The sequence below is a fragment of the Nicotiana tabacum genome, chromosome 3 (assembly GCF_000715075.1).
Source record: "Nicotiana tabacum cultivar K326 chromosome 3, ASM71507v2, whole genome shotgun sequence".
Taxonomy (NCBI): Eukaryota; Viridiplantae; Streptophyta; class Magnoliopsida; order Solanales; family Solanaceae; genus Nicotiana; species Nicotiana tabacum.
In genome coordinates, this window is record NC_134082.1 from 40,195,983 (window position 1) to 40,206,820 (window position 10,838).

Genomic DNA, 10,838 nt, shown 5'->3' on the forward strand with positions numbered 1-10,838 from the left:
ATATTGCGCACTGTCTAGTAAAATGCACATAACATTTTACTCAGAACTCAATTTTGGCTCCATAATATATGGTTGAAAAGATAACTCAAAGGGCTTCTGAAAACATCTTGGTTTCTTCTTCTCTTTTTTTGGCAAGAAGAACAAGTGTGAGAGAGCACCCAAAACATCTTGGTTTCTTCTTCTCTTTATTTTTCTTGCAAATTTTATGATGAATATTATTTTAGTTTATTTACCCATAGTTAGGAGTAGCTAAATCCTTTGTCTAAAGTTTTGATGGAACCTATTGGGGGATGAAATTCTTGTTTATGTGAATACAAATTGCTAGTCTCAATCTTTATTTGTTCAACTTTGTGTATGTTGCAGTTAATTGACAGGATCCTCAATTAGCTGTGCCTATTTAGTGTGCATAACTCGGGAGAGAGTGCATATTTAGGTTATTGTTGAACAACACCACTCCCAAAGTATAAGAGGGATCTATAACTGCGGGTTTAAAGGAGAGATTAGGGATAACGAAGCCTTGGGTGCAATCTTAAGTGAACTCTGTTAATTAAAGCTAGCTAGTGTATCTCGGGAGAGTGCAATAGTATATTACTGTGATTACTCGGGAGAGATTTACGGTAAGAAAAGTGTTCATGATTGATAGAGGTGTGTTGGGAAATTTGTATGAAGCTTAAACAGAAGGGATTCCATCAATAGGGGAAGTCATTATCTTAGCGTTTTCTCATTATTGTTTATTACCTTAGCATTTTCTCATTATTATTTACAACCTTAGCATCCTTAGTTTACAGCTTCTTATTTACTTGCAATTTTAGTCATGGAAGACACCATCAACTGTGATTCAAACGTTTGGGGAAATTGGTTCTCAAGAGTTTAGTAGGTCTAAAGATAGTGATTGATAGGTTAATTCTCTGTGGATTCGACTCTGGGCAGAATACTCAGGTTATATTTGCAACGTCTGCATTGTCCTTTTTATGAGGCATAGTTGGGCGTGATCAGCTATTGCTTCAGATGTTGTTATTATAGGTATTGTTTTAGTCTTCCACATAGATGCCTCTGTATTATTTGATCCCGGTTCCACCTTTTCTTATGTGTCATCATACTTTGCTCGTTATTTGGGTACGCCTCGCGAGTTTCTTGCTTCATCTATCCATGTATCTACCCCGGTGGGTGATACTATTATTGTAGACCGTGTGTACCAATCGTGTGTGGTGACTATTGGGTGTGTGGTGACCCGTGTGGATCTTTTATTATTATGTATGGTGGATTTCGATGTCATTTTGGGCATGGATTGGCTATCTCCATGTCGTGCTATTCTGGACTGTCATGCTAAGACAGTCACATTGGCTATACCAGGTGTGCCACAGATTGAGTGGCGAGGTGTGAATGATTATGTTCCCAATAGAGTGATCTCATTCTTGAAAGCCTAGCATATGGTTAAGAAGGGTTGTCTTTCGTATCTAGCCTTTGCGAGGGATATCGGTGCTAAGACTCCCAGTATTGATTCTGTTCCAGTTGTGAGAGATTTTATCGATGTATTTCCTGCAGACCTGTCGGGCATGCCACCAGACAGGGATATTGATATTGGTATTGACCTGGTGTCAGGCACTCATCCTATTTCTATTCTGCCGTATCGTATGGCACTAGTGGAGTTGAATGAGTTAAATGAGCAGCTTTAGGAACTCCTTGATAAGGGGTTCATTCAGCCTAGTGTGTCACCTTAGGGTGCGCCAGTTCTATTTGTAAAGAAGAAGGATGGCATTTTGAGGATGCGCATTGATTATAGGCAATTGAACAAGGTAACAATTAAGAATATGTATCCTTTGCCTCGCATTGATGATTTATTCGACCAGCTTCAGGGAGAGAGAGTGTTCTCCAAGATTGATCTCCATTTAGGTTATCACCAGTTGAAGATCAGGGACTCGTATATTCTTAAGACAACTTTCAGGACACGATATGGTCAATATGAGTTCTTGGTGATGTCTTTTGGGCTGACCAATGCCCCAGCAGCGTTCATGCATTTGATGAACAACGTATTTCGGCCTTATCTCGATTCATTTGTCATAGTCTTCATTGATGATATTCTGGTGTATTCGCGTAGTCAGGAGGAGCACGTAGAGCATTTGAGAGTTGTGTTGCAAAGATTAAGGGAGGAGAAGCTTTATGCAAAATTCTCCAAGTGTGAGTTTTGGCTAAGTTCCGTGGCTTTCTTGGGGCACGTGGTGTCCAGCGAGGGTGATCAAGTTGATCCGAAGAAGATAGAGGCAGTTCAGAGTTGGCCTAGACCATCCTCAGCCACAGAGATTCGCAACTTTCTTGGTTTGGCAAGCTATTATCGCCGGTTTGTTCAAGGATTCTCATCTATTGCATCACCCTTGACCAAGTTGACTTAGAAGGGTGCTTCATTTGTATGGGCAGATGAGTGTGAGGAGAGCTTTCAGAAGCTCAAGACAGCCTTGACCACAGCTCTAGTGTTGGTTCTGCCATCAGCTTCAGGTTCATATACCATGTATTGTGATGCTTCGAGAGTTGGTATTGGTTATGTATTGATGCAGGAGGGTAGAGTGATTGCCTATGCTTCTCTTCAGTTGAAGCCCCATGAGAAGAACTACCCCATTCATGATTTGGAGTAGCTACCATAGTTCACGCATTGAAGATTTGGAGGCATTACTTCTATGGTATGTCTTGTGAGGTGTTTACTGATCATCGTAGCCTCCAGCAGTTGTTCAAACAGAAGGATCTCAATTTGAGGCAGCGTAGGTGGTTAGAGTTTACTTAAGGATTATGATATCACTATATTGTACCATCCGAGAAAGGCCAATGTGGTGGGCGATGCCTTGAGCTGAAAGGCGGTGAGTATGGGGAATTTGGCATATATTCCAATTTGGGAGAGACCTCTTGTAGTTAACGTTCAGGCGTTGGCCAATCGGTTCGTGAGGTTAGATATTTCGGAGCCCAGTTGAGTATTAGCTTGTGTGGTTTCTCGGTCTTCCTTATATGATCGCATCAAAGAGCGACAATATGATAATCCGCATTTTCTTTTCATTAAGGACAGTGTTAAGCATGATGATGATAGAGATGTGACCATTGGTGATGATGGGGTGTTGAGGATGCATGGCCGGATTTGTGTGCCCAATGTGGATAGGCTTCGGGTGTTGATTCTGGAGGAGGCCCAAAGCTCGCGGTATTTTATTCATCTGGGTGCTGCGAAGATGTATCAGGATTTGAGGCAACACTATTGGTGGAGGAGAATGAAGAAAGACATTTTGGGATTTGTAGCTCGGTGTCTCAATTGTCAGAAGGTGAAATATGAGCATTAGAGACCGGGTGGCTTGCTTCAGCGGATGGATATTCCAGAGGGGAAGTGGGAGAGGATCACTATGGACTTTGTAGTTGGACTTCCACGGACTTTGAAGAAGTTCGATGCTATTTGCGTGATTGTGGATCGGCTGACCAATTCCGTGCACTTCATTCCTATGTGTACTACCTATTCTTCAAAGCGGTTAGCAGAGATCTATACCTGGGAGATTGTTTGTTTGCATGGCGTCTCAGTTTCCATCATTTTAGATAGGGGCACTAAGTTTAATTCGCAGTTTTGGAGGTCCGTGTAGCGAGAGTTGGGTACTCAGGTTGAGTTGAGCACAACTTTTCATCCTCGGACAGACGGGTAGTCCAAGCGCACTATTCATATATTGGAGGACATGTTGCGTGCTTGTGTCATTAATTTCGGAGGGTCATGGGACCAGTTTCTACCACTTGCAGAGTTTGCTTATAACAACAACTACCAGTCGAGTATTCAGATGGCTCCATATGAGTCTTTGTATGAGAGGCGGTGTAGATCTCCAGTTTGTTGGTTTAAGCCCGGTGAGGCTAGGCTATTGGGGACAGATTTGGTGCAGGATGCTTTAGAAAAGGTGAAGGTGATTCAGGAAAGGCTTCGTACCGCGCAGTCGAGGCAAAAGAGTTATGCTGACAGGAAAGTTCGAGATGCATCCTACATGGTTGGCGAGAAGGTTCTGATGAAGGTTTCTCCCATGAAGGGTGTTATGAGATTTGGGAAGAAAGGTAAATTGAGTCCTCGGTTCATTGGGACTTTTGAGGTGCTTCGAAGGATTGGGAAGGTGGCTTATGAGCTTGCTTTGCCACCTAGCTTGTCGAGTGTGCATCCAGTAGTTCATGTTTCTATGCTCCGGAAGTATATTGGGGATCCGCCTCATGTTTTGGATTTCAGCACGGTTCAGTTGAATGATGATTTGACTTATGATGTGGAGCCAGTAGCTATTTTTGGTCGTCAGGTTCAAAAGATGAGGTCAAAGGATATAGTTTCAATGAAAGTGCAGCGGAGAGGTCGGCCATTAGAGGAGGCTACCTTGGAGAGCGAGCGGGAGATGCGGAGCAGATATCCTCACTTGTTTGAGGCTTTAGGTATGTTTCTTAACTCGTTCGAGGACGAATGTTTGTTTAAGTTGGGGAGGATGTGACGACCCGGCCAGTCATCTCATGAGTTACTACTCTGTTTCCCCCATTTCTACTTTTTTATGCTTTGTTTATCCGTGCTATGTGGTATCGGGTTGGTTGGAACAAATCCGGAATGATTTTTGTAAGGTTTGAGATACTTAGTCTCTTTTGATGAAGCTTAAGTTAGAAAAGTTAATTGGATGTTTACTTATGTGTTAGAGGGCTCGGATGTGAGTTCCGATGGTTCAGATAGCTTTGGGAGGTAATTTGGGACTTAGGAGTGTGATCAGAATGAGTTTTGGAGGTTCGGAGTAGATTTAGGCTTGAATTGGCGAAGTTGATATTTTGGCAATTTCCGGTTGGTAGGTGACATTTTGATATAGGGGTCGGAATGGAATTCCGAGAGCTGCAGTAACTCCGTTGTGTCATTTGGGATGTGTGTGCAAAGTTTCAGGTCATTCGGAGGTGGTTTGGTTGGTTTTTTTATCAAAAGTATAATTTAGAAGATTTTGGAATTCTTAGGCTTGAATCCGATGCAAATTTGGTGTTTCGATGTTTTTTTAGCATTCCGAAGGTTGGAACAAGTTTGAATGAGGTTATGGGATATGTTGGCGTGTTTGGTTAAGGTCCTGGGGGCCTCGGGTGAGTTTCAGCGGGTCAATCGGACCATTTCATGTTGTTAGGAATTGCAGAAAAACTGCTGAAGTGTTGCGGAGAATTTGACCTTCGCGTTCGCGAGTAGGTCTTTGCGTTCGCGAAGGGTTAGTTGAGAAGGCAGATGATTTTAGCCTTCGCATTCGCGAGAAAGGCTCCGCGTTCGTGAAGGGCTGGATTTTTGTGCATTGCGTTCGCGAGAAGGGGAGCGCGTTCGCGTAGAGGAAATTGGTCATCTGGGTTTGAGGTCGAGTTGTTCATCGCGTTCGCGAAGGAGGGAGTGCATTCACGAAGAGTTAGTCCGAGGAACCATCGCATTCACGATGGGCATGTTGCGTTCGCGTAAGAGGATTTTTGGTCAAAGTCATTTTATGCTTCGCGAACGCGTGGCGGTGACCGCGTTAGCGAAGAAGAAATTAAGGCCTGGGCAAAATGTTTAAATACTCGTCTTGTCCGCGATTTTGGGTTTATTTCTTCCATTGTTGGTCGTTTTTGGATCTTTTTGAAGGGGATTGAAGAGGGATTCAAGGGGAATCACTTGGAGGTAAGATTCTTGCACTTAAAACTCGATTCTAATGTGAATTTCACCTAAATAATCATGGAAATTAAGCAAACTATTGAAGAACCAAGGGTTGGAAACTTAAACATTTGATTGAGGATTTGAAGGACCATTTGAGGTCAGATTTCAGAACTTTTGATATGTATGACTCATGGGGAGATAAGGAATCTATTGATGTAAAAATTATCCCGAGATGTGGGCCTTGGGTCGGGTTTTGGTAATTTCGGCATTTGTGTCATATTTTGATTATTTTCGCTTGGGCTTCGTTCCCTTAGCATATTTTGATTCCGTGATTCTGATTCTGGATAGATTCGATACGAGTGGAGGCCGATTCTAGGGGCAAAGGTATCGCGAGCTAGAGATTTGACCGGTTTGAGGTGAGTAATGATTGTAAATGATGTTCTGAGGGTATGAAACCCTTAATTGCACATCGTGGTGCCATATTGAGGTGACACACATGCTAGATGACGAGCGTGGAGTCGTGCACTATTGGGGATTGTGACTTAGTCCATTCCGAATGACTGTTCTACTGCGTATTTGATTGAAAACTATTTGCTATCATCATGTTTAGGGCAGAATGCCATATTTGGGCCTCGTGCCAACTATTTGAACCCTTCGGGAATTTTTATTGATATTTCCTCACTGCTTTGACTTTAAACTTATACTCAGTCATGCTATATTCTACTATTTTCAAAACTCAGCCATGTTTACTCTACTTTAACACTTGAAATGATATTTCAAATAATATTCTTGGCTGAGCATCATGTTTTACTATTGCCCGAGTGGCTTATGTGATTTTTGACTGAGTAACGCCGAGGGCCTATGTTGTAAGGATACTTTTGGGTCGGGCTGCACACCACAGTGGTGATACACTGATTTTGATTATGAGGCCGAGGGCCTGAGATATGTACGCCACGAAGTGGCTTGTTGATATGAGGCCGAGAGCCTAGAGATGATGCCACGAGATAGCTTGATATTGTGCTTGGGCCGTAAGGGGCCCCTCTAGCAGTCTGCACACCCCAGATGAGCGCGGGTACCCATTGTGATGTGAGATTGAGCTCGAGGGGCTGATATTGTTCTGAGATGTTTCCCGAATGGCTGGTACTATTCTGAGATGTTGCCCAAAGGGCGGATTTGTTGGCACGGTGCTCGAGGGGTGAAACTTTATGTGGTTATCTTTTCTTAATTGTGTGTCAAATTACCTGCTTAATTGTTAAAAAGTCTTTTCATGAAGTTAACTTTGAGTTAAAGGATTTTTACCTATCTTTCACTGGTTTACTGTTTTAATGGTTTCACTGCTTCATTATAGCATGTTTTTGTGCCTTGTGATTTCCTACTTTCAGACTTTATTTATGATTATTACTCACTAAGTTAGAGTATTCACTTTACTCCCTGCACCATGTGTGCAGATTCAGGTGTAGCTGGTCCCGCTCCCGAGTGCTGATCATTTCCAGCTTAGGCGGATCCGAGGAGTCTCTAGGTAGCTGTTGGCGTTTGCAGCCCAGAGCTCTTCCCTATCTTAGTCCTTCATGTTTTTCTATATTAAACACTATAGTTTTATTTGGAGTATTCCGTTTTGTTAGATGCTCATGACTAGTGACACCCCGGTATCGGGCTTTGCTGGGTTATTTCCTGCGAATTATGCTATTAACTGCTTAAACCTTGGTTTATTTGATCATGCTTAGACTGTCCCTTAATGCTTAACTATTAAATACTGAAATGGGTAGTGTCGGTTGGCCTTGTCTTCACGAGAGGCGCCATTACGACCGAGTCCGGGTTTAGGGTTGTGACAACTATATTTTATTGGAAATTAGTTAAGTTTAATTAAATTAATTTTAAAAGGGTTAAAACCTAAAAAGGCTACAATTGCAATTCTTTAATCAAATACAAAGTGGCTATTCATTAAATCAATTTCAGCCCAAATACCCAAGCCCAAGCCAAATCTGACCCAGTCCAAAAGGCACTCTATTCCACTTTGGCGATCCTCCCTGACCCTTGAGAATCAATAGGAATAAGCCACGTAAGCTCTCCAGTCTCCCTCACACAAGAAACACACATGCATCTAAGTCGTTAATCCATTTGATCAACGGCTTACATTTAATCCCCATTTTTCTTTTAGTTTTTTAACACCTACCTAAGTATCTCATCTCCACAATCAAAATTCTAAAATACGGCAACCACAAAAAATCCTCTTAAATAAATTTAAATGCCTGAATTATTGGGGTCGTTGATCAAATGATCCAATGGCCCAGATCTTCCTCCCCTCAACCCATAGACCGTCTAGTCTCATCTCCCAACCCTAAAAGCATTTCCCTTTGCCTAGCCACCTCTCTTTCCCATTCCTCTCTCTATTCTCTCAATATCACAACCTAAATCAATCAAAGACCTTGCACAAATTCGTGCAAGGTCATGAATTTATCCAGAGAATCATCCTCTTTGCCTTCTCTATCCGCGATTCTTGCCGACCATTTCCTGTCTCATCATCAAAAATTCAAATCCCCCATGTCCGAACCCTAACCCCAAAGATGAAACTCCAAATTGGCATTAATCCTTCAAATCCATGGTATGCATGGTTATCCATTTTGCTTCCTGTACTCCAGATCTTGTTGTTCTTTCCGATTTCACTATTTGATTTCAAAAGTCCCAATCAAGGGGTCACAAACCAAAAGGTGAAACATCAACTTGCCAGGTTTCTTCCTTTGTCCTTTCAAATCGAAGCAAGCATGAGACGTTAGTTGGCTTTATCAGTGATATTCGACATCCGGAAGTCAAATGAAATGACCTCTGGTATTAGGATTCTGGTTGATAGTCTCTTATGCTTCAGCGGTTAGTCTCTCATTTTCCCTATGCTCATGTAAAATCGCTATTTATTTCCTTCTATTTTTCTAAGATTTTCACTTGATTGTTCTTGCATCACCATCCATCCGCCACTCTCCACTATCGAATTGAATATGGAACCCTAATGCTTCACAGCCATTATAAATAGGGCTTTTAATGTTCTCACCTAACATACCTAACAGATATCTAACACACAAAATCAAGCTAGGGCTCTTAATAGCATATAATTTCTTTCGGATTATGAGTCTTACACTGGTCGAGGTGAGTTCTTGACGGCTAGGAAAGAGTCTTTTGTTTGGTTTACTGCTCAAGAGGAGGTCACTACACCTACATCCTTCCTCTTTTAATTGCTTCATTTGAAAATCATGAACGAGCTACTGTTTTCCTGTTACCTGCTTCATTTATAATCTTTGTTCAGTCTGTAATTATTTATTTTGGTTCACCATAACTTGTTGATAATCTGTGATAATCTGTTGTATTTATTTAATATTGATTAAGTAGTTGTGCGACTTTAATGACTTTAATATCTATATCGAATAGCCTATATGATTAAGATGCTTAACCTGCCTTAATGATTTCTCATATCTACCTAGACTTCAGACTTTCCTCTAATGTTGTGCTATAATATTCATGCTTATCTTGATGTATTCTTTTAAGTTATGTTATTCTATACTTAGGTTTGCTGATATAGTCTTCATGTTTGTCATGCCATATTCTTTTGAGTTCTATTACTCTATACTTGGATTGCTATTAGATGATTCTAGCTAAAACATACATAAAAATACATAGCTTGACCCTGAATCACTCGGTTAAAGCTTGTGAAGCCTGATTATTCAAAATGCTTTCTTTTCTTTACATAAATGCTTGTTAATCCTTAAGTATTCTTCAAGTCCTCACTGTGAATGCTTTACATTCATGTCTAACTGTTAGTTGTAAATAGTCGTACTAGAATGAACTTTTTATGAACATCAATGATATTTTGTTATGATCAACCTATCTTTTATGAGTTAGATAATAGTTGTGTTTGTTGTGGTTGAATGATACCTATTTCTGTAACTTGAATACAACCCCATCATGCCTAGCTATTAACCTTAGTCTGAACAAATGAATTAAACTTGTCTAGTATAATATTTCCCCTCTTCTTAACCCCTAAAGACACTGATAATATGATTCTGTAATGTTTGAGACTCATCCCATCTTGTGAGGTAATAACTTTGATTGAAGTCTCCGTATGTGTGGAAGTTTGGCATGAATCTTTGTTTATCCCTCATGACTTCATACTCTTGAACACTATTGTGAAACTGCACTCAGTTTTCTCTTTCCATGTTAATCTGGATTGAATTTGGTATTGGAAAACCTTTTATTATTACCGATTGAATGCAATAACTTGCCTATGTCATTGTCTGAATCTTCACTGAGGATTTCCAAGGATTTATTTAGTGTTATCAATCCATGTGTATGCTCGTGATAATATTTGGTGTTGAACTAGTCCGTGATCAATCCATTAAGACAATAGCGTGTGTTGTTACAACTCTAAACTATGTGCTTTCTCTGTATGCGAGATGTATGACTCCATTCTTTGGTTTTTTAGCTACAAAAGTATAAGTGTTCCTGTTGTTATATATGCTTAGTAGCCTGATAGATTTGTTTAATATGTGTCTCATTCACTTAATATTGGAAGTATAGTCATGAATAACAAACTATCTCTATCTATTTTCTTATGTTATTCTGTTTAGAAATAAATATGCTTATGTGGTAGGAAATGTCGTAGTAGTTGGTTTGCATTGAAAGAGCCTCATTGGTGTTCAAACCTATAAGAAAGAATGAGTTGTTAGGGGTTAGAGGTATTTGGGAGTAGAGTTTAACTCTAGGTTGAGCTGCTCTCCCTGACATAAGCATTGGTGTAACAACCCGGAATTCCCACCTTCGGCATTGTGATCGCGCCTACCATTTCACTTGCTAGGTAAGATAACGTTAGAATAATTTCTTTTACCAACTTTAAACACTTCGAACAATTTAACCAATTAAACAGAAATGAAGCTAAAATGAAGTACAAAATAACATAATAATCCAATATCTAGTAAAACCCGGATCTAGAGTCACAAGTACACGAGCTTCTAGAGTTGCTACAAATAGGGCTTGAAATAAGTACAATTGTCTCGAATGAGATGAACAATAAATAAGGAAAGAGGAAGCAGACTTCAAGGTTTGCGGACTCCAACAGATCTACCTCGAGTCTCCAACTAATCTAATCAAGCTGATGTGCCTCACGGATAGTTGGGACCAGTACCAAAATCTGCACAAGAAGTGCAGAGTGTCATATGAGTACTAC